This window comes from Symphalangus syndactylus, chromosome 3, assembly GCF_028878055.3.
Source record: "Symphalangus syndactylus isolate Jambi chromosome 3, NHGRI_mSymSyn1-v2.1_pri, whole genome shotgun sequence".
Taxonomy (NCBI): domain Eukaryota; kingdom Metazoa; phylum Chordata; class Mammalia; order Primates; family Hylobatidae; genus Symphalangus; species Symphalangus syndactylus.
The window spans coordinates 37,404,257-37,428,383 of record NC_072425.2 but is presented as its reverse complement, the minus strand read 5'-3'; the positions used below and the strand labels follow the sequence as shown (position 1 = coordinate 37,428,383).

The 24,127-nt window shown below is 44.0% G+C and overlaps 1 long non-coding RNA gene across 1 annotated transcript in view; it reads left to right on the top strand.

Moving 5' to 3' along the window:
- Nucleotides 1-2,456: 2,456 nt before the first annotated feature.
- The window catches only part of LOC129478306 (uncharacterized), a 55,706-nt gene continuing 34,035 nt past the window's right edge, over nucleotides 2,457-24,127 (top strand). Inside the window, exons 1-2 of the long non-coding RNA XR_008656387.2 lie at nucleotides 2,457-2,816; nucleotides 23,568-23,666. This is a non-coding gene — a long non-coding RNA (uncharacterized lncRNA). The remainder of the gene's footprint in view (nucleotides 2,817-23,567; nucleotides 23,667-24,127) is intronic.

Genomic DNA, 24,127 nt, shown 5'->3' with positions numbered 1-24,127 from the left:
CATTGGATGATCCTACCTGCTTTGCCGGGGGTCACTGCCAAAGGACTCCTAAGGTGCACAGTTTTTAAGAAGGCTCTCTCTCTCAGGGGGCCTATCCCACACTTGCACGCCCTTGAGAATGAGGTCCTCCTTAAATATTCACTCTGGTTCTTCTCCTGCCTCGCTCAAGTCCAGGCCTTGGGTCAAGAAGTGAGAGGTGAACTCACAAGCCAACTGTTCCCAGATTTGGCTTCATACTGAACCACCTGAAAAGCTTGTGAAAATGCAGAATTCTTCCTGAATCAGAATCTCTGCAGGTAGGGCCTCGGAATCCGTATATATCAATATCCTCTTGGGTCGTTATCACAAGGCCAACCCCAGGCAGATCCAGGGATGGCCCTTGTAGAGCACTGAGATTTAGGTAAATTCTGCAGATCTTTGCAGTTTACGAATCACTTTTCCATGCACAGAACTTATTTGATTTTCACAACATCCAGGGCATTTTTCAAAGAGGAAAATCACATCAGTTATCATGTTGCAGAGCCAGAAGCAGCACTCATTTATTCAGTCATTCCTATTTTGCAAACATAGCTTAAGTGTCTACTGAGCCACCAACAAGGAAATTGCCACCTAGTAGTGAATACACACATATACGCACATAGACTACTTAAAATATGATGGTTGACCGGCGCGGTGGCTCACGCCTGTAATCCCAGCACTTTGGGAGGCTGAGGTGGGTGGATCACCTGAGGTCAGGAGTTCGAGACCAGCCTGGCCAATGTGGTGAAACCCCATTTCTACTAAACATACAAAAATTAGCTGTGCGTGGTGGCGGGCGCCTGTAATGCCAGCTACTCAGGAGGCTGAAGCAGGAGAATCACTTGAACCCGGGAGGCAGAGGTTGCAGTGAGCCGAGATGGTGCCATTGCACTCCAGCCTGGGAGACAAGAGATTGCATCTCAAACAAAACAAAACAAAACAAAACAAAACAAACAAACAAACAAAACTAGAGCTGTGGAGCTCAGAGGAAGGAGAAGTAGGGAGTGTGTTGGGAGGAGACCAAGCAGCTTTCTTGGAGGAGTACTTGGGTCAGGTTTTTTTTGTGTTTGAAACTAGGTTTCACTTTGTTACCCAGGCTAGAGTGCAGTGGCTGGATCTCGGCTCACTGCAGCCTCGACTTCCTGGGCTCAAGCGATCCTCCAGCCTCAGCCCCCACAAGTAGCTGGGACTACAGGCCCGTGCCACCATGCACAGCTAATTGTTTTTGTATTTTTGTAGAGATGGGGTTTTGCCATGTTGCCCAGGCTGGTCTTGAACTTCTGAGTTCAAGCGATCTGCCCACCTCAGCCTCCCAAAGTGCTAGGATTACAGGCGTGAGCCATTGCGCCTGGCCTGGGTTGGGTTTTGAAGGTTGAGCATGATTTCCCCATTTGTGGAAAGGCATTCTTGCAGAGGGAACTGCACATACAAAGTTGTGCTTTGTTGGGCTTGAGAAAGCCTTAATGTATTCAAGGAATGATAAATAGGTGAAACAGGGTCTCGCTATGTTGTCCAGGCTGGTCTCAAACTCTTGGGCTCAAGCAATTCTCTCGCCTTGGCCTCCCAAAGTGCTGGGGTTACAGATGTGAGCCATCGCGCCCGGCCCCCAGGGCTTCCTAAACATACTGTGCAAATAGATTACCTGGGGATCTTGTTAAAATGAAGATTCTGATTTCATATGTCTGGGATGGGGCGTTCTGCATTTTTAACAAGTTCCCAGGGGTATGCAGAGGCTACTGGTCCCTGGATTGTACTTGAAGTAGAAAGATTTTAGGTAGCTATACTTAAAGTCAATGTGGAAGATCGGCTGAGGAGGGAAAAGACTAGACACAGGAAAAATATCAAACAAGGCACTGGGGGTGGTGACTTCTTTTTTTTTTTTTTTTTTTTTTTTTTTTTTTTTTTTTTTTTTGAGACGGAGTCTCGCTGTGTCACCCAGGCACCCAGGCTGGAGTGCAGTGGCTCGATCTCGGCTCACTGCAAGCTCCGCCTCCCGGGGTCATGCCATTCTCCTGCCTCAGCCTCTCCGAGTAGCTGGGACTACAGGGGCCCGCCACCACGCCCGGCTAATTTTTTGCATTTTTAGTAGAGACGGGGTCTCACCGTAGTCTCGATCTCCTGACCTTGTGATCCAACCACCTCGGCTTCCCAAAGTGCTGGGATTACAAGCGTGAGCCACCGCGCCCGGCCTTACTTCTTAAGAACACTCTTGCTTCTCCCGTTACTTTTGGAAGCAGCCCCCATCAGCCCTGAGTTATGTCATCCCCTGTATTTTTCCCTCCCAGAACAGGGCAGGAGATGGGAGGGGTCAGAACTCAGCTGTGCGCACGTCTGTACAGCTGGTGAATTTCGGCAACTGACATCACAACGCTCCTGGGGGATCGTCACAACCTATTGATATTCACTCCATCACAGGACTTGGAACAGTTTTGCTAGCAGAAAATACTACTCTCTTCTATGCTGTGGCAAAATAGTACAACCACAAGGCCAGGATCCATAGAATGTGAGCAGCTGTTTCAGTGGTTTTCTGTTACTATTTGTGAAGTCTTCATTCTTGTCATCTCTAGCAGAAGAGTGGTGCCAGTTGCCAGAGGTTTGAGGAAAAAGAAGTCATGGGAGAATTTACATTTGAGAAAATTCCATTCATTGACTTAATTATTTCTGGGAATTCAGAAAAGACCACCATGATCCTTTAGCCGTGAAAACACTTGGGCCAGTTTTGGAAATGCTAGAATCCTGCAGGAGAAGCTTTTGAGAAATTCAGCACTGTGCAGTGTTGTAGCCTGAATACTTTACTGGTATGTGAAGTTTTTGAAATATTGAACAGTGCTATAGCAACACAAGGTGAAATTAACACAGAGAGTGAAAATAATTACAACCAGAGAGACAGTTATCAATCTCACAGTCATCACCTTGCCACACTTACTATACATGTCAATGTTTTATTTTATTTTTTTCATTTTGTTTTGCTTTCCTGGTCCTTATCCTTAGGCAGATTTATTATTATTATTATTCTGAGGCACTGGCAATTACATTCAATTCTGTGTTCTGCTTTTTCTGCTTAACATTGCAGCATAACTATTTTTCCATGCTGTTACCCAGACCCCATTAGAAAGTTCATGGGCGGTATAATTCACTGGCTAGATGTATCATAGTTTATGTAAACCTTGCTATTGGCCATCTCAGTCACATGATGCTATTAAAAATGGAATGAGCAACATTGTCAGTGGGAGTGTGAAATGGTACAAGTCTTTTGGGAAAGCGATTTGGCAATCTGTATCACAGGGCTGAAATATGTTCATTGCCTTAGAGCTCGTCATTCCACTTCTGGGAATCTCTCATAAGGAAATCAGGAAATAATCCAAAGTGCGGACTTGGATTCATGCACCGAGATCGAAACTTTATATATAATACGGAAAAGCTTGAAACAACCTAACTGTTTGAATATAGGAGTAGCATTATGTAAATGACTATATACTGCTCAATGGAATATTATGCAGCCATTAAAAATGTTTTTGAAAAGTTTATAAATGAAAAATGCTTACATTAGGATTGAAGTAAGCAGGACGTAATATTTTATGCTATGGTCCCAGCTGTGTAAATACAGGCTACTAAGTATGCAGAGAAAAAGGTTGCAAGGAAACACACCAAAATAGTAACAGTATTTACTGTTCCTATCCCCTTCTAATAACAGGGGATAGGAATGATTTTATTTTTCTTTCAACTTCTCATGGCTTAAGAAAAACCAAAATAACCTTTATTTTGTTCTGATAAAAAGTTAATGCTTTCATTGAATAAAATTGCAAGCATTAAAGAAATATGTCATGTAGAAAGCTAACCCTTATTCATTGCCCTGTTTGCATTTCTCTAATACATGTTTTCAAAATTAATTTATTATGAGAATATCAGACTATTTTTGAAGAAGTTGTACATATTCTTTTTGTCTTGTAGAATTCTTTTGTTTTTCTTTTAAATACATGTATCCTAAAACAAATTAAGTTATATATAATGCAATTGTAGTCAGCATTATGGTATCTAGACTTTTCTTTATAAGAAAGAAGAGGAGAACAAGCTCAGATACTAGGAAAACAGACCTGATTTTGCTTGTTATCAAATAGGCATTACTATCAAATCTGGAATTTCTTTTTTTTTTTTTTTTTTTTGAGACAGAGTCTTGCTCTGTCACCCAGGCTGGAGTGCAGTGGCGCAATCTTGGCTCACTGCAAGCTCCGCCTCCCGGGTTCACGCCATTCTCCTGCCTCAGCCTCTCCGAGTAGCTGGGACTACAGGCGCCCGCCACCACGCCCGGCTAATTTTTTGTATTTTTAGTAGAGACGGGGTTTCACCGTGTTAGCCAGGATGGTCTCGATCTCCTGACCTTGTGATCCGCCCGCCTCGGCCTCCCAAAGTGCTGGGATTACAAGCGTGAGCCACCGCGCCCGGCTTTTTTTTTTTTTTTTTTTGAGACAGAATCTTGCTCTGTCACCCATGCTGGAGTGCAGTGATGCGATCTCAGCTCACTGCAACCTCCATCTTCCAGGTTCAAGTGATTCTGCTGCCTCACTCAACCTCCCAAGTAGCTGGAATTACAGGTGTGTGCCACCACGCCTGGCTAATTTTTTTTTTTATTAATTTTTTTGCATACAAAAACAATAAACATTTTCTAAAAATACATACAAACAAAAAGATGCGTATCAAGCATATTAGGAAGGTTGCACATGGGAAGTCGGGGAATAGAAATGGGGGGTGGGAGTTAAAATAAATGAGAGAGGGACTTTATATGGATCAGTGATAATAACTCAATCCTCTATTTGACAAAGAAGAGGGAGAAGGAAGAGGAAGAAAAAGAAAGTGGGATAAAGGATCAGAAAGGGAGGAAAATAGAAAAAATTAGAGTATGACTCCAGGGTAGACCTGTTTTGTTGTCACTGAGTTGGTTGGTTGGTTTGTCTGTTGTATTCTTCGTGTTTCGCCAAGTTGGCCAGACTGGTCTTGAACTCCTAGCCCGAAGTGATCAACCCGCCTCGCCCCCCAGAGTGCCGGGACCACAGGCGTGAGCCACCACGTCCAGCCCCCACATTGCTTCTGGCCTCTGTGGTAGACCTCCCAGACGGAGTGGCCAGGCAGAGGAGCTCCTCACTTCTACCCAGACACGGGGCGGCCGGGCAGAGGAGCTCCTCACTTCCCAGACGGGGCGGCCAGGCAGAGACGCTCCTCACTTCTTCCCAGACGATAGGTGGCCGGGCAGAGGCGCTCCTCACTTCCCAGACGATGGGTGGCCGGGCAGAGGCGCTCCTCACTTCTTCCTGGACGGGGCAGCCGGGCAGAGGCGCTCCTCACTTCCCAGACGATGGGTGGCCGGGCAGAGGCGCTCCTCACTTCCCAGATGGGGCAGCCGGGCAGAGGCTCTCCTCACTTTCCAGACGATGGGTGGCCGAGCAGAGGCGCTCCTCACCTCCCAGATGATGGGTGGCCGGGCAGAGGCGCTCCTCACCTCCCAGACGATGGGTGGCCGGGCAGAGGCGCTCCTCACCTCCCAGACGATGGGTAGCCGGGCAGAGGCGCTCCTCACCTCCCAGACGGGGCGGCCGGGCAGAGGGGCTCCTCACTTCTTCCCGGACGGGGCGGCCGGGCATAGGCGCTCCTCACTTCTTCCCGACGGGGCGGCCGGGCAGAGGCGCTCCTCACTTCTTCCCGGACGGGGGCCTGGCTAATTTTTGTATTTTTGGTAGAGACAGGGGTTTCACCACATTGGCCAGGCTAGTCTCGAACTCCTGACCTCAGGTGATCCACCCACCTCGGCCTCCCAAAGTGCTGGGATTACAGGTGTGAGCCACCACGCCCGGCCAAGTCTGGAATTTCTTAGATGTGGAGTAAAGTCAGTCTGTTAACCAGGTCCTTGTTATTCTAGATAATTCTTATTGATTCAAAAATTGTTTTTTCTTTGAGTTCCTTCAGAACGAGGTCATACCAGCTTCACATTTCTCTTTCTCCAATATCACACGGGGCTTGCTAAGTAGTAGGCACACAATTAAACTTTGCAAAAGGACTGAAAGTTTGACACATGATTCTTTCTTCTCCAGGAGAAAGGGTTACTGAGAGATCATATTCACAAATCAACGTGCAATAGTGAAAAAAGACGGCAACGTTGAAGAACCTTACTGAATAACCCAGTATGGACCACGTATTGCAATAGGCACTTAATTTCTCTCAATCCTTTCAATATCTCCTTGAAATAGGTACTATTAGCCCTCAATTTACAGATAAGAAAACTGAGGCTGAGGTTTACACAGTCAGTGAATGGGGCAGACGGGCCTTTAATCTATTAATGTATCTGTCTGACTCCACAACCTCTAACCTTTCCACGGGGCAGGAGAGGCGCCAGATGAATGACTCAGGAAATAGGGTCATAGGTTTCCCTCTCTGAGGCAAGTGTCCCTTCATGCCAGGCAGCTAATCAAAGGTCTCTGTTTTATTTATTATTGTCTGGCTATCTTCTGTTCTGCATTCCATGAGCCAGTAAGCTCGTAAAGGGTGAGGCATTTTCTTTCTTCTAATAACAGTACATTGGCACCTCTTTGCCCAGTTAGAGGATTGAGCTCTATTCCTTAGTCTACATGCTGATGTCTGTGCCTGACCAACATAATCCCTCCCCTGAACAATATAAAACAGACCAGGGGCTGGGCACCATGGCTCAAGCCTGTAATCCCAGCACTTTAGAAGGCCGAGGTGGGCCCGATTGCTTAAGCCCAGGAGTTCGGGACAACCTGGGCAACGTGGTGAAACCCCATCTCTACAAATAATATAAAAATTACTCAGGCATGGTGGCACACCACTGTAGTCTCAGCTACTCAGGAGACTGAGGTCAGAGGATCTCTTGAGCCTGGGAGGTAGAGGCTGCAAAGAGCCGTGATTGTACCACTGCACTCCAGCCTGGGTGACAGAGTCCAACCCCGTGTCAAAAATAAAATAAAATAAAATAAAGCAAAAAACAAAAAGCAGACCAAGATGCTTCCCTACCAAACAGCATTGAGAAATGATTAGCTTTCCCATCCTTGTCTTTCCTGAGCATATCTGCTTAATGTCACCAGGTAGTGACTGTCCATTAGAAAGACAGGAGAGGAGCAAGCGCAGAGAGCTAGATTCGTGGAAAGAGTAACACATTCAAAGGGCATAACTCTGAACTCATTTACTCAAAAAATTTACGGCCGATTTCATTATTTGTGGCAGCTGTTTTCTGTAAAGTTGCAATGAACACTGAATTACTGAATACTAAGTGGTAGCTCCCAGGGGATATACTGGGTAAGGTCCCTTTGAATCTCTGGTCACAATGTTTTCACCCACCAATCAATATATAACTGTGTTGTGTGTGTGCTTCTGTTTAAAGACACCTTATTTAGTCTGGGCGTGGTGGCTCAGGTTTGTAATCCCAGCACTTTGGGAGGCCGAGGTGGGCAGATCACCTGAGGTCAGGAGTTCAAGACCAGCCTGGCCAACATGGTGAAATGCTGTCACTACTAAAAATACAAAAATTAGCCAGGTGTGGTGGCACATGCCTGTGATCCCAGCTACTCGGGAGGCTGAGGCAGGAGAATCACTTAAACTCCAGGAGGTGGATGTTTCACTCCACCCTAGCCTGGGTGACAGAGCGAGACTCTATCTCAAAAAACAAAAAAAAAATTAAATAAAGGCACCTTATTTAATGTATCTTGTTGATTCATTAACATTGAATTCACAGCCTACAGCAATATAATGAATGCCTAAATAAAGCTTATTTATAATGCACATCACAGCCTTCTTAGGCTTGGCAACACCAGACAGCACTTCAGCACTGTTCCTGGAGACCATGTTAAACAGCCAAATTACCAACAAAAAGCACAAACAGCTGGGCGCAGTGAGTCATGCCACTTTGGGAGGCTAAGGTGGGCAGATCACCTGAGGTCAGGAGTTCGAGACCAGCTGGCCAACATGGTGAAACCCATCTCTACTAAAAACACAAAAATTAGCCAGACGTGGTGGTTTGTACCTGTAATCCCAGGTACGTGGGAGTCTGAGGCAGGAGACTCACTTGAACCCAGGAGGCAGAGGTTGCAGTGAGCTGAGATCGTGCCACTACACTCCAGCCTGGGGGACAGAGCAAGACTCCATCTCAAAACAAAACAAACAAACAAACAAACAAAAAGACAAGACAAAACAAAACAAAAAGCACAAACATACGAAAAATGTGTGTGGCACTAAATGGGTTGCAAAAAGGACACATATATAGTTGGGGAACTGAAACAAGAAGACAGAGTACCTCCTTGCTAAGGTCAGCTGGGAAGGTATGTGGGTGACTCAGATGTTTCATTCCTTCTCCCGTGTCTGTGAATGGCCATGAAAGTGCAATAAATTTTGATTTTGGGGTTACAAATACATTTTAGTAAGGAGACAAATTCATAAATATGGAATCCTTGAATGAGGATTGACTGTAATTGCATCAGTGACAATTGTTGAATTAGACATCTGGTGGGCTATTGCATTTTTTTGATATTTGCAAGGCTGGTATAAGATAAACCTTAAACTCTAAGATGACAACTTTTTTTTTTTTTTGAGACGGAGTCTCGCTCTGTCGCCCAGGCTGGAGTGCAGTGGTGCAATCTCCGCTCACTGCAAACTCCGCCTCCCGGGCTCACGCCATTCTCCTGCCTCAGCCTCCGGAGTAGCTGGGACTACAGGTGCCCACCACCACGCCCGGAGAATTTTTTGTATTTTTAGTGGAGACGGGCTTTCACCGTGTTAGCCAGGATAGTCTCGATCTCCTGACCTCGTGATCCGCCCGCCTCGGCCTCCCAAAGTGCTGGGATTACAGGCGTGAGCCACCGCACCCGGCTTTTTTTTTTTTTTTTTTTTGAGACAGGGTCTCACTCTGTCTTGCAGGCTGGAGTGCAATGATGTGATCTCGGCTCACTGCAACCTCCACCTCTGGGGTTCAAGAGATTCTCCTGCCTCAGCCTCCCAAGTAGCTGGGATTACAGGCGTGTGAAACCACGCCCGGCTAATTTTTGTATTTTTAGTGAAGACAGGTTTCTTTTTTTTTTTTTTGAGACAGAGTCTCGCCCTGTCACCAGGCTGGAGTGCAGTGGTGTGATCTTGGCTCACTGCAACCTCTACTTCCTGGGTTCAAGCCATTCTCCTGCCTCAGCCTCCCAAGTAGCTGGGACTACAGGTGCACATCACCACACCAGCTAATATTTGTATTTTTGGTAGACGCAAGGTTTCACCATGTTGGCCAGGCTGATCTTGATCTCTTGACCTTGTGATCTGCCTGCCTCGGCCTCTCAAAGTGCTGGGATTACAGGCATGAGCCACCGCGCCCAGCTAGATATGGGGTTTCACCACATTGGCCAGGCTGGTCTTGAACTCCTGACCTCAGGTGATCAGTGCGCCTTGGCCTCCCAAAGTGCAGGGATTAGAGGCGTAAGCCACTGTGCCCTGCCTAAGATGATAACTTTCCCTCCAATTCCCTAGACATGGACTGAGATCCAAAGTCTGGGTAAATAAGAGAAAGAGGACAGGAACTTTCTTCCTCTCAGTAGCCTCCTCCCATTCCCTCTTTCCTGAATTCTTTTCTTTGAGAGAAATCATATTTAGGTTAAAGACAAAAGGAACAATAGTGCGTATAAAGCTTCTGACCTCACCCAAAAACATTATAAAATGAGCTGTAAATCCAGGGAACACAATGTCTGCACATTCTGCAGCTTTCCAGAAAATCTAGGCCAGGCAACTGGAGGGGGTAGGATGGGAGAGTGGGGGTTGGAGAATAATTTCTCACTCCTCCAGTGCTAATAGTCTCTGCAATAGGATCCTATTTATTTTCTTATTCAGTTCCCAAAAGAGCCTGTGGAGTGGGCACACAGCAATTATTAGAGTTAAGCAGAAGGTTGAGCTACATAAAATCATCTGGCTACTTAGCAGCCAGCATCAGAATCCGGGTCTTCAGATCCCACAAACTTGTTTTGTTTCTTTGAGTTTTGAGTTGGAACCAATTGAATCAGTCCCAGATGTTGATACCAGTGCATCTGTAGTTGAGAAGATAAACAATTCTTTCTAGGCCTTGAGAAATCTGCGAAATACTTTACTTTTCTACACTTGTTTCTTGAACACCTACTATATGCAAGAGGTGGGCATTGGGGTCCAAAGGTGAGTCAACTCTGACCTCCACCATGGTGGAATTCTTACTGCCCAATAAAAAGACAATGTGGGCCATAGACATCATGCACTGTCTAACAGCAATTTAGTCAATGACTGACTGCGTGCACGATGGTGGTCCCATCAAATTATCATTGTATTTTTACTATACCTTTTCTTTTCTTTTCTTTTCTTTTCTTTTCTTTTCTTTTCTTTTCTTTTCTTTTCTTTTCTTTTCTTTTGAGATGGAGTCTCGCTCTGTCACCCAGGCTGGAGTGCAGTGGCACGATCTCAGCTCACTGCAACCTCCGCCTCCCACATTCAAGTGATTCTCCCGTCCAGCCTCCCGAGTAGCTGGGATTACAGCCGCCCACCACCACATCTGGGTATTTTTAGTAGAGACGGGGTTTTATCATATTGGCCAGGCTGGTCTCGAACTTCTGACCTCAGATGATCCGCCCGCCTCAGCCTCCCCAAGTGCTGGGATTACAGGCCTGAGCCACTGCGCTGGGCCCCATTTTTACTATACCTTTTCTATGTTTGGATGTGTGTAGACACACAGATACTTAGCATTGTGTTATAATTGCCCACAGTATTCAGTACAGCAACATGCTGTCTGGGTTTGTAGCCTAGGAGCAAGAGTTTATGTTACACAGTTTAGGTGTATAGTAGGCTCTACAATCTAGGTTTGTGCAAGTACACACTATGATGTCCGCACAATGATGAAATCACCTAACAACACATTTCTCAGACGTATCTGTCATTAAGAAGCCAATGGCTGTATGTAGTTTTCAATTATCTAGTTGCCACAATAGAACACTGAAAGGAAACAGGTGAAATTAATTTAATACTATATTCCTTTAACCCAATATATCTAAAATATCATTTTCACATTTAGTCAAAATGAAAATTATTTTACTTTTTTGAGACAGGGTCTTTCTTTGTCACCCAGGCTGGAGGGCAGTGGCCTGATCATAGCTCACTGTAACCTCAAACTCTGAGGTCCAGCGATCCTCCTGCCCCAGCCGCCCAAGTAGCTAGGACTACAGGCCTGCACCACCACACTTGGCTAATTTTTTTTTTTTTTTTGAGACTTGAGTCTCGCTCTGTTGCCCAGGCTGCAGTGCAGTGGTGTGATCTCAGCTCACTGCAGCCTCTGCCTCCCGGGTACAAACAATACTTCTGCCTCAGCCTCCAGAGTAGCTGGGATTACAGGCGCCTGCCACCATGCCTGGCTAATTTGTATTTTTAGTAGAGACTGGGTTTTGCCGTCTTGACCAGGCTGGCCTCAAACTCCTGATCTCAGGTAATCCACCTGCCTCTGCCTCTTAAAATGTTGGGATTACAGGCGTGAGCTACTGTGCTTGGCCCCAGCTTATTATTTTTATTTTTATTTTTGTAGAGATAGGGTCTTGCTTGTGCAGGCTGGTCTCAAACTTCTGGCCTCAAGCAATCCTCCTGCCTCGGCCTCCCAAAGTGTTGGAATTACTGACGTGAGCCACTGCATCTGGCCCAAAAATGAAAATTCATAATTAGATATTTTACATTTTAAAAAATCTGTATTTTCAAAATTCAATATGGATATTACACTTTACAGCGTATCTAAATTTCTACTAGTCCCTCTGGTGGGGACCCATGGCCACATGCGGCTAGTGGCTACCATATTGGATGGCAAATAGCTAGAGGGGAGATATTTCTAAATGTATTTGAAAACCACTGTGGGCTCCTGGCCATAGCGAAAACCTGTACCTGTAGCACCGGGAAGGGAGAAGTTCATCCTATCTGGAAATTGTTTCTCAAAGCTTTCCAGAGGAGGGGGCTTTTGAGTTGGACTTCACTGCACTCAGAAGAGGAGGTCATCCTTGGAAAGGTAGGATCACCCATCTGGTGGCTGGTACAGGTGGATGGCGGTGGTGGGGGCTTTTTCTTGAGCCAGTTTGTTTCTGACATTCTTAAGACTGGCTTGAGTTTCGCAGCAGGATTGAGTCCTAGGAGGGGCCATCAATTTTCAGTCCTAATGCATTTGCCTAGGGCTGCGTATTAGAGCTGAGTAAGCCAGTCGCTGCTGTCTAGATGCTCCTTTCAGAGTAGTGCTTCTTTTTTTTTTTTTTTTTTTTTTTTTGTGACAGAGTCTCGCTCTGTCGCCCAGGCTGGAGTGCAGTGGTGCGATCTCAGCTCACTGTGAGCTCCGCCTCCCGGGTTCATGCCACTCTCCAGCCTCAGCCTCCGGAGTAGCTGGGACTACAGGCGCTCACCATCACGCCCGGCTAATTTTTTTGTATTCCTAGTAGAGACAGGGTTTCACCGTGTTAGCCAGGACGGTCTCAATATCCTGACCTCGTGATCCATCCGCCTCAGACTCCCAAAGTGCTAGGATTACAGGCGGGAGTCACAGCGCCTGGCCTTCAGAGTAGTGCTTCTTAAACTCAAGCAGCACCTGCACCTGGCAGGCTTGTTGAAACACTGATTCCTGGAGCCAATCCCCAGAGTTTCTGATTCAGCAGCCCCAGAGTGGGGCCTGAGAATGTGCATTTCCAACAGGTTTCCAGGGATGCTGATGCTGACAGTTAGGGAACCAGTCTTTGTGACCATTGATTGAGTGGATGAGTAAAGTCATCAAACACTCATTCAACAAACATTTTAAAATTAGTAGCCTGTGAGAGGTATTGCTTCAGCATTGGGGATACAGTGGTGAACAAGACAAGTGAAGTCCCCTCCTTCAGTGCAGCTTCCAGCATGGACATAAATAACGGACATGGTGGGTGACTCAGGGATCTGAAGCTGACCTGATCAATAATATCCCACTGTCAGCTCTGCGATTTTGATAGCTACAAAGATTACCATCTTTTGGCGTCCCAAATTATTTCTATTCCCTAAAAGAAAAATCTGTCCAAAGGGACATGCCATTTAATGAGAACCTACTATATGACAGAATTTGTGCCAGGGGTTTTGCAAATATATTTGCATTGCCTTCTGACAACATGAGAAGCACCACTACCTGCTTTTTTATAGCAGAGGTGACTGAGTTTCAGAGAGGCTGGTTAAATACCTTGCCCATATTTCTACAAACCAGTTTATGCTGCAGCTATGGTTTATCCATGGTCTTTTTGTTGGTTCATGGTATTTCCTCGATCTGGTCCTCTCAGCAACATTCCCCTACTCCTCCATTTTTTCTAATTAACTCCTCTTAATCACTCTTTGGATTCCTAAACAAGTATTGATTTTTCAGGAAAGGGTTTCTTGACTTTCTGGGTAAGTTTCAGTGGTATACTGATCTCTTATTTAATTTGCAGCGAAGGTCATATGATAGCTGCTTAATAAAATTTGTTGATTGAATGAAGGAGCTAATGAATTCAATAAAATCAGGGAAGGCTTCTTGGAGGAGGTGTACCTTGCTCCAGTGGGCTGAGAAGACATTCCACGAGACCACAGCAAGGAGAGGAGTGGCCTGGCAGCTAAAGCCAGAGACAGACGTGAACCTGGAGGTATGAAAGCCTGTGTGGGGGATCAGGTATTCTGTACAATCTTGGGGCTTGGTAGGTTTCAAGTGGAGGCCACACTGTGGGGAGATTGTAGGGGTTGGCGGGGAATTCTGATTAAGCTGTTTCAGGAAATAGCCCCAGAATGTTTGAGGGCAGCCAAACCACATATATTATTGTTTCTATTTCAGAGGAAAAGCTCAACAATTTAGGGTTCTGTGATAGGTGCATGGAGAAGGGGGTAGGGAGGAGGAACCATTGTTAAGGTTCAAGCTACAAAACCGTATTCCTGGGACCTAGAGTCCTAGCTCTGCCCCTTAAGAACATGTGATTAAGGCCAGGCACGGTGGCTCACGCCTGTAATCCCAGCACTTTGGGAGGCCGAGGCAGGTGCATCACAAGGTCAGGAGTTCGAGACCCTCCTGGCTAACACGATGAAACCCCATCTCTACTAAAAATACAAAAAAATTTAGCCAGGCTTGGTGTTGGGCGCCTGTAGTCCCAGCTACTCCGGAGGCTGAGGCAGGAGAATGGTGTGAACCTGGGTGGCGGAGCTCACAGTCAGCCGAGATCATGCCACTGCACTCCAGCCTGGGCGACTAAGCAAGACTTCATCTCAAAGAAAAGAGCATGTGATGATGGGGAAGTCACATAACCACTGTGAAACTCAATTTCTTTCTATGAAAAATAGATTTGAAAAAATCACCTAATTTATTGCATTTTGGTGAGGACTAAATGAGATAATATAGCATTGATGTACCCAGGATGACGTCTGGCACCTGACAAACATGACAAATAGTAGCTATTGCCATGAAGATGAGTTTCCTCTTGTCTCTCCTTTCCTTCTCTCTTCTCTCCCTCTTCTTCCTTTCTTCACACATGCCCATGAGAAGATTTATAAGGGGTTCTGAGCAGAGCCCTGGAACTGGTTCTTGGCATCTACGCAGATGGGATATCACAGAGGGGCTAAAGGACGGGGCCTAGGGTGGCAGGGTGAGGTGCAAGGTAAAGCCGGTCATAGGGGCATTCAGATCATTCACCTTTTGGCACCCCGGTTTCTGCATCTGTTTCAGGGTCACCATAATCCCAGCTGATCATTATTGCTACTATTATTGTCTCACTGCCTCAAGTTCCTAATCTCCTCCCAGGAAATAATGTAGCAACTGCTGAGGCCAGCAAGGGGCTGAGTCCAAATCAGATGAACACCACAGAACATGCTAATCTGAAGGGAAGTTCCTGCCTGGAGTAGAGGCTGCATTGCTCTCACCTCCACACGAAACCAAAACAAAAAAATCAAGAGAAACAAATGATGCTTAAAGCAGGAAAATCTTTCTGAGTTCACTTGGCTGCAGAGCCTTGTAGGGGACAGAATTACGGTAAATCTAAAAATAAGGCCTTGTGTGCTTTTTCATTAAATGCACAAAAGTTTTCTCTTTTCTATTTGCCTAGGGAACAATATAATCCAACAAGCATACTTTGCCTGATTTCTTTGCGTAGGACCCAGAAAAGCTCAGGGGAGAAAGAGTTCCTGAGATTGTAGTTTGTTGCTTGAAGATCAAACCCAGAGAAAGTTATTTTTATACCTAGTCTTTTTTTTTTTTTTCCTTCTCCTTTCAACTGTGTGGTATTTATCCTTAGAATTAGGGGGTTTGTCTTGTTAAACAAAATATTTTTTTTCCTTGATTTTAAAAGGAGTACATGTTCATTATAGAAAATTAGAAACTACTAAAAAAAAGGAAGAAGAAAATGACATCTGTCATTCAAAGCTAGCCATGGTTAATGCTTCATGACTTTTTTTCTTCTAGACTTTTTTTTTCTACGCTTCTTTCATTTATTTTTATTTTTGAGATAGAGTCTCACTCTGTCAGCCAGGCTGGAGTGCAGTGGCGTGATCTCGGCTCACTTTGACCTCCGCCCCAGTGGGCTCAAGTGATTCTCGTGCCTTAGTCTCCCGAGTAGCTGGGATTACAGGTGTGCGCCACCATGCCTGGCTAATTTTTGTATTTTTAGTAGAGACGGGGTTTCACCATGTTGGCCAGGCTGGTCTGGAACTCCTGACCTCAGGTGATTCACCCACCTTGGCCTCCCAAAGTGCTGGGATTATAGGCGTGAGCCACTGCACCTGGCCAATGCTGAGTATTGTCAGACTTGTCAATTTTTGCCTTTCTGGTGGATGAAAATGATATATCTTTATTTTAGTTTTCATTTTCTTGATTTGTTAATAAAGTTGAATGCCTTTTTAAAAAATCTTTTGCCATTTAAATTTTCTCCTTTTTTGAAATGTCTCTAGTGTCTTTTGCCCATTTTTCTGGCGGGCTTTTGTCTTTTTTTTTTTTTTTTTTAAGAATTCTTTATGTACTCCACGTATTATTCCTCGGTCAATATTGTCAGTATTTTCTATCAGTTTTGGCCTTGTTTTTTCACTTTTCTTTTTTCTTTTTTTTTTTTTTTAAAATACAACTTTATTTCTTTTACAGATGAGGTCTTGCTCCATCACCCAGGCTGGAGTGCAATGGTATGGTCACAGCTCACTGCAGCCTCCAACTTCTAGGCTCAAGCAATCCTCCCACCTCAGCCTCCTGAGTAGCTAGGCTACAGGTGCATGTCACCATGCCTGGCTAATTTTTTTTTTTTTTTTGTAGAGATAGGGTCTTGCCATGTTGCCCAGGCTGGTCTCAAACTCCTGGGCTCAAGTGACCTGCCTGCCTCAGCCTCCCAAAGTGCTGAAATTACAGGCTTGAGCCATTGCATTCAATCACATTTTTGAATTTATTAGTTTGATGAAGGTTGATGCTTTTTTGGAGTGTCTTATTTAAGAAATCTTTCCTTACCCTGAAGTTATCAATATCTTCTATATTTTCCCCCAAATTTAAGTTATGCTTTTTATTTTAGTCACTATAATACCTGAACCTGATGTGTGTGTGTGTGTGTTAAAGTAGGGATCAGAATTTCATTATATCTTCCATCTGAATAACTGGTTGTCCATAACCATTTATTGAATAGTCCATCTTTAACCACTACCAACACACAATGCAAACTCTTTTCCTATCATAGATATTCATAAATGCATGGGTCCATGGATCTGTTTCTGGGCTTAATTCTCCCCCAATTAGTGTATATCTCTCTCCACATATCAATACTATACTATCTTAGTTTTTATAATTTTATAACAAATTTTGATATTTCACAGAGCAAGTTTACCCACTTTGTTATTCTTCCTCAAATTTGTCTAAATTACAATCACAATTTATATTAATTGTCTAAATTATTTGCCATTTGCTCTTGATCATTCATTTCAAATTAGGTGTTCAAATTCTTTGGAAAACTCCGCTGATATTTGCATTTCAATTGGACTGAATTTGCAGATCAGTCTGGGAACAGTTGACATCTATATATCAAAACTTCCTATCCATGAACAGAGTTCCTCTCTCTTTTTCCATTTGTGTCTTTTAAAATGTGATTTAACAAGTTTTATAATTTTCTCCACAGAGGTCTTGCACATTTTTTACTAGAATTATTTTTGTTGCCATAATACTTTTTTTTTTTTTTGATACAGAGTCTTGCTCTGTCACTCAAGCTGGAGTGCAGTGGTGTGACCTGGGCTCGATGCAACCTCTGGCTTCTGGGTTCGAGCAATTCCTATGCCTCAGTCTCCCAAGTAGCTAGAATTACACGCGTGTGCCACCACGTCCGGCTAATTTTTTTTTTTTTTAGTAGAGACAGCGTTTTACCATATTATCCAGGCTAGTCTCAAACTCCTGGCCTCAAATGATCTGCCTGCCTCGGCCTTCCCGAGTGCTGGGATTACAGGATTGAGCCACTGCGCCCGGCCAGTAAGTTGTATTTTTAAAATTACACTTTTAACTGATGGTTATTTGGTTGTAAAAATGTAATTGAGTTTCATTTACTGATAACAATTTTGTTAATTTTCTTATTCTTTCTAAGCATTTACAGTTTTTATTGGTGTTTGAATATTGTCTGTAGACAATCACATAATTTGGGAATAAAGAATTTTTGTACCTTTATTTGCTGACTATTAGGGAAATTCTTCTAATTACTCACCATTAAGTATAATATTTATTTTGGATTTTTGCAAATATTCTTTTTCTAGTTAAGGACATTCCTTTTTATTTCTTTATTTCTTTTTCTTTCTTTCTTTTTTTTTTTTTTTTTTTTTTGAGATGGAGTTTTGCTCTTGTTGCCCGGGCTGGAGTGCAATAGCTTAATCTCGGCTCACCGCAACCTCTGCCTCCTGGGTTCAAGCGATTCTCCTGCCTCAGCCTCCTGAGAAGCTGGGATTACAGGCATGCGACACCATGCCTGGCTAATTTTGTATTTTCAGTAGAGACGGGGTTTCCATGTTGGTCAGGCTGATCTTGAACTTCCAACCTCAGGTGATCTGCCCACCTCTGCCTTCCAAAGTGCTGGGATTACAGGCGTGAGCCACTGCGCCCGGCCCTACATGATTTTTTTTTTAAAAGAAAGCTTAGCAAACTGAAGTAGAAAGAAATGGCGGGGCAGTGAGACCCGTATGGAGGTTGCCGAGATTGCGTCACTGCATTTCAGCCTGGGCAACAGACCAAGACTTCATCTCAAAAAAAAAAAAAAAAAAAATCATGTATGAGTGTTGAATTTTAAATAGCTTTTTGTGTGACAACTCATATGATCTTGTCATTTATCTCCCTTAACTTGTTAAAATGATGAATGCCCAAAATGCATACCTAATTTAAGCCAAATTTGATCATGTGGACTATCTTTTTTTTTTTCTATGATTGCCGGCTTTGATTTACTAAAATTTTGTTTGGGGACTGTCTAAGTTCACATGAAATATTGGCTAATGATTTTTCATTTTTATATTATTTTGCCTTATTTCAATAGCAAAGCTGTACTTTTCTCATCAAATGAGTGGGAAATTTATTCTCCTCTTTCTGTTCCCTGCAAGAGTCTGAAGTGATATGTAATTACCTGTTCCTTGACATTTAGTTAGAACTTGCTTTAAGAACTGCTGGGCCTGGGCTGGGTGCAGTGGCTCATAATCCTAGCACTTTGGGAGGCTGAGGCGGGCCGATCACTTGAGGTCAGGAGTTCAAGACCAGCCTGGCCATCATGGTAAAACCCCGTTTCTACTAAAAATACAAAAGTTAGTTGGGCATGGTCGCACTTGCCTGTAGTCCCAGCTACTTGGGAGGCTGAGGCAGGAGAATCACTTGAGTTTGGAAGGCGGAGGTTGCAGTGAGTTGAGGTAGGACTACTGCACTCCAGCCTGGGTGATAGAACGAGACTCCGTCTAAAAAAAGAACAAAATGAAAAACCAACCTTCCCTGCCAAAAAAAAAAAAAAAAGAGAAGAACTGCTGGGCCTGGAAGTTATTTATGGAATAGTTTTATAGATTTAATTTCTTAATAAAATATATTTTTTAAATTGACATATGGTTGTGTGCGGTGGCTCACACCTGTAATCCCAGCACTTTGGAAGGCCGAGGTGGGAGAATCACTTGAGCCCATGAGTTTGAGACCAGCCTGGGCAACATGGCGAGATTCTGTCTCTATTTATTAAAAAAATCAGTTAATATACAATCTTTTTTTTGATAGATTTAATTACTTTAATGGTTAAAGGAAGAGTCAAGTTTTCTAATTATTTTTTAGTCAGTTCTGGTAGAATTCTTTTCTAGGAATTTTTCCATTTTATCTAAGTTTTAAAATTTATTGGCATAAAGTCATTCATAGTGTGTTTTATTATCTTTTAAATCTTCGCTCTATCTGTAATTGCTCATTCCTTTTATTATTCCTAATGTTATTTTTTGAGCCTCACATAATTTTCTTATTGATCATTCTCACCTAAAATTTATCAATTTTATTAGATTTCATAAAGAACCAACTTCGTTAAAGTTCTCTATTTTTGTTTTCTATTTTACCAATTTCTGTTCTCATTTTCTTATTTTCTTATGTCTACTTTCCTTGGGTTTATCCTGTGGTTCTTTTCTTTTTTTTTTTTTTTGACAGAGAGTCTCTCACTCTGTCACCCAGGCTGGAGTGTAGTGGTGTTATCTCGGCTCACTGCAACCTCTGCCTCCCGGGTTCAAGTGAGTCTCCTGCCTCAGCCTCCGGAATAGCTGAGATTACAGGTGTGCACTGCCACACTGGGCTAATTTTTTTGTGTTTTTAGTAGAGACAGTGTTTCACCATGTTGGCCTGGCTGGTCTCGAACTTCCGACCTCAGGTGATCCACCCACCTCAGCTTCCCAAAGTGATGGGATTACAGGCATGAGCCACTGTGCCTGGTCCTATCCTGTGTTTATTTTCTAATTCCTTAAGTTGGATGTTTAGTTTATTACATTTCAGCATTTCTTGTTTTTCTAATCTTTTTTTTTTTTTTTTTGCTTGATTGATTAAGACCAGGTCTTGCTCTGTCACCCAGGCTAAACTGCAGTGGCACAAACATGGATCACTTGCAGCCTCAACCTCCTAGGCTCATGTGATCTTCCTGCATCAGCCTCCCTAGTGTCTGGGACTACAGTCATGAGCCACCACATCCTGCCAATTTTTTTATTTTTTGCAGAGACAGGGGTCTTACTGTGTTGCCTGGGCTGGTTTTGAACTCCTGGGCTCAAGAAATCTGCCCATTTTGGCCTCCCAGAGTGCTGGGATTACAGGCGTGAGCCACTGCACCTGGCCATCTAAGCATTTACAGTAACAGATTTCCCCCTTTGGTGTTGATTTAGTTGTGTTCCATACATTTTGACATATAGTATTTTCATTGACATTCAGTTCTAAATATGTTGTAATTTCTACTTTCATTGCTTCTTTGATTTTTGACTTATTTAGATATAAGCTCATAAATTTTCAAAAGCGTAAGGTTCTCTTTGTTATCTTTTTGTTATTTATTTCCAGCTGAATTGCTTTGTGGTTAAACACTGTATATATGCAAGGTTTCTGAATTTTGTTGGATTTGCTTTATAGACTGGTAGAAAAGATTTCATGTGTTCACTGAAAACCATATGGATGACACTATATACACATTATCCTGACTCCTCAAGAATTCCCAAATACACAATAATATTTATTAAACAAATGAGGAAACTGAGGCCAAGAGGGGCAAATAGAGAAGGTAGGTGTTAATTCAGGTTGATTTAACTCAGTTTTTTTTACTTATGTAACTGCTTAATCAGTCATTTGGAAAATAAGATAAAAGAATCTGGGATTATTGGTAAATAAGAATTTAAGGGCTGTCTGGGGATTTGCTCTTGTGATATTAGTGCTAGCTCTTTATTTATTTATTTATTTATTTATTTACTTATTTTTATTTATCGATTCGTGATATCCGTTGAGGGCTCCCTGAGCTGGACTCTGGACCAGGACACGAATCAGGCTCTTATCCTTGTGAACTTCATGTGTCCTGACCTGCTTCTTAGCATTGTGAGATTATTTATTTATTTATTTGTTTATTTATTTTTTGTGACGGAGTTTCACTCTTGTTGTCCAGGCTGGAGTGCAATGGTGTGATCTCGGCTCATTGCAACCTCCACCTCCCAGGTTCAAGCAATTCTTCTGCCTCAGCCTCCCAACTAGTTGAGATTACAGGCATGTGCCACCACACCTGGCTGATTTTGTATTTTTAGTAGATACGGTTTCACTGTGTTGGCCAGGCTAGTCTCGAATCCCTGACCTCAGGTGATCCACCTGCCTCTGCCTTCCAAAGTGCTGGAATTACAGGCATGAGCTACTGTGTCCGGCCGATTATTTATTCTTTTAGTGAGATACAAAAAGAATCTCCTACCAGTCATGTGGAGGAAATTGTTGAATAAATAGAAGTTGCAAATGCCAGTAATGAGCAGGAGCTAATTTCACTCTGATTGTTGTGGTGACATTTCTATTATTGCTGGTCATTGTTGCATATTTTTGGCCTTTCCCTCTTCCAAGTCTCTCTCCCTACCTCCTGGTCCTAGCTACCCCTCTGGTTTCCATCTCCAACTCTTTTTTGGAAAAGTTCACCTGATCCCATCACTGTGGTTTTCTCATGAGTTAATGAATGCCTCACACCTGATGAACACTGGCTGTTAATCAGCAGCAGTGCAATTACCCTCCTCACCATCGTCCTTACTAGAAATGCCTTCACTGCCTTCTCATTGTCCTCAAATTAAAGGCCAAGCACCTTAGCATGACTCATGGAAACCAGGCCCTGCTTTCTCTCAGCCTTAATTCTCAGCACTTTCCCATCCTCCCTAGTCCAGCCACAGAAGCTCTTGCAAGTTCCCAAATGCTCCATGTTCTCTCAACCACAGCTCTTCGCACAGGCTGCTTTCTCTGCTAAGAATGCCCTTCTAGGAATCCAGGCACTGCGTCCCAGGACCCAGGCATTCACAGACGACAAACGCAGAGAGGAGACTTTAAAAGGGCTTGGCTCTCAGAAGTTTATCCCAGTTGGGCAGAGTGTGTGTGAGTCGAACGCTGGATGCTGGCTGCCTGTGAGCTGCGTCTCTAGCCCTAATTTACCTCTATTTCTTGTCTTAACTGACCCTCGACTCTCTGCTGAGGACACCATTTGCCCTTGGCCTTTGAGAGTTAAGGTTTTAAAAAATTCCTGACTCCAGATGTGGAGGCAGAGGCTGCCTTCTCCTGCTTTTCATTGCCACTTCCAGATCCTTGCACACCTGCCACTGTTCAGCCTCCCTCTCCTCTCCAAACCTTCACTCACATTTCATGCAGTGACTCTGCCTCTAGGACCAGGCAGTGGCTGGGTGCTTTCTCATGTAGTAGGTGTCTCAACACATCTTCCCAAACCACCTTGCAGGAAAGTTACGCTTACCCCTGCTTTACAGATGGAGAAATTAGAAGCTTAAAGAGGTGAATGTTTGCTCAAAGTCTTGGCCAGGGTTGCAAACTCACACCTGCTTCTGAGTCTGTGTTCTTTCCCCTATTCTGTGGTCTTGGAAAGTTTAAGGTTATGTCACTGCTGATACTAAGTGGTGACCACGGGCAAGTCACTGGCCTTTTATGGACCGCAATTCTTTCATTTTAAAGCTGGGGAGACCCATATCTATCTTCCCCTTTCATGGGGTTGTTGGATATTTCAAAGCAACTAGAAAGCTCTTTCTAGAAGACACATGAGCTTTAAAAGGCCAGTTGAAAGGTCCAATCCTCAGCTCACACACTGTCCAAAATGGGATACACCTCTGAGAGATGAGCCATTTAAGGTCGCCTCTCTGCGTTTGTCGTCTGTGAATGCCTGGGTCCTGGGATGCAGTGCCTGGATTCCTGGAAGGGCATTCTTAGCAGAGAAAGCAGCCTGTGCAAAGAGCTGAGGTTGAGAGAGCACGTAGCATTTGGGAACTCGTAAGGGCTTCTATGGCTGGACTAGGGAGGGTGGGAAAGTGGTGAGAATTGAGGCTGAGAGAGAGCAGGGCCTGGTTTCATTTATTTATTTATCCATTCATGATATCCATTGAGGGCTCTCTGAGTTGGACTCTGGACTAGGACAGGAATCAGGCTCTTGTCCTTGTGAACTCCATGTGTCTTGACATGCTAAAGTGCTTGGGCTTGAATGTGAGGACAATGAGAAGGCAGTGAAGGCGTTTCTTGTAAGGACGATGCTGATGAGACTAATTTCCCTGCTGCTGCTAACAGCCAGTGTTCATCAGGTGCGAGGCATTTCTTCATTAACTCATAATGCACTCAACAGCCATTGTAAGGGAGATAGATGTTATTCTCATTTTAAGGTGAAGAAGCCATGAGAAAACTAAGGTTCAGAGATGTTAAGTAACTGACCCCGACCCAAAGGATACACAGGTGGTCTGTTGTTGACCCAGACTTCAACCCAGGCTATCTGACTCTAGGGGCCACTCTCTTAACCCCGCCCTTCTCCTCAGTGGTCGGAGCTGAAGTATTATCTTGCTTGATTTTTCAGTTTACCTTTTTGAGAGTTAAATCTGTGTGGAGGAGGAAGGGAGGAGAGACTAGAAGCAGAGAGGCCCATGGGAGGCTCTGGTTCAGGCAAAAGAGGATGGTGAGTTTAATCTTGCGGGGGGGGTGACTTTGAAATTTGGCAAATTCAAGAGGCTTTAGGAAATTAGAATGAATAGTACATTGATCCACTCACTCAGCAGCTACTATCTGTCTGTTTAGAGGCAGGGTCTTGCTCTGTCATCCAGGCTGGAGTGCAGTGGTACAATTATGGTTCACTATAACCTCAATTTCCTGGGTGCAAGTGATCCTCCTGCCTCAGCCTCCCAAGTAGCTGGGAATACAGGTGCGTGTCACTACTAACAATTTTTATAGAGATGGATTCTGTCTATGTTGCCCAGGCTGGTCTTGAATTCCTGGCTTCAAGTGATTCTCCTGCCTTGGCCTCCCAAAGTGCTGGGATTACAGGTATAAGCCGCCATGCCTAGCCATCTGTTTATTGAGCAGCTAAGATGTGCCAAGCCCAGAAATAGCCAGGCCTGGGTTGGGGGGTGGCCCGGAAAG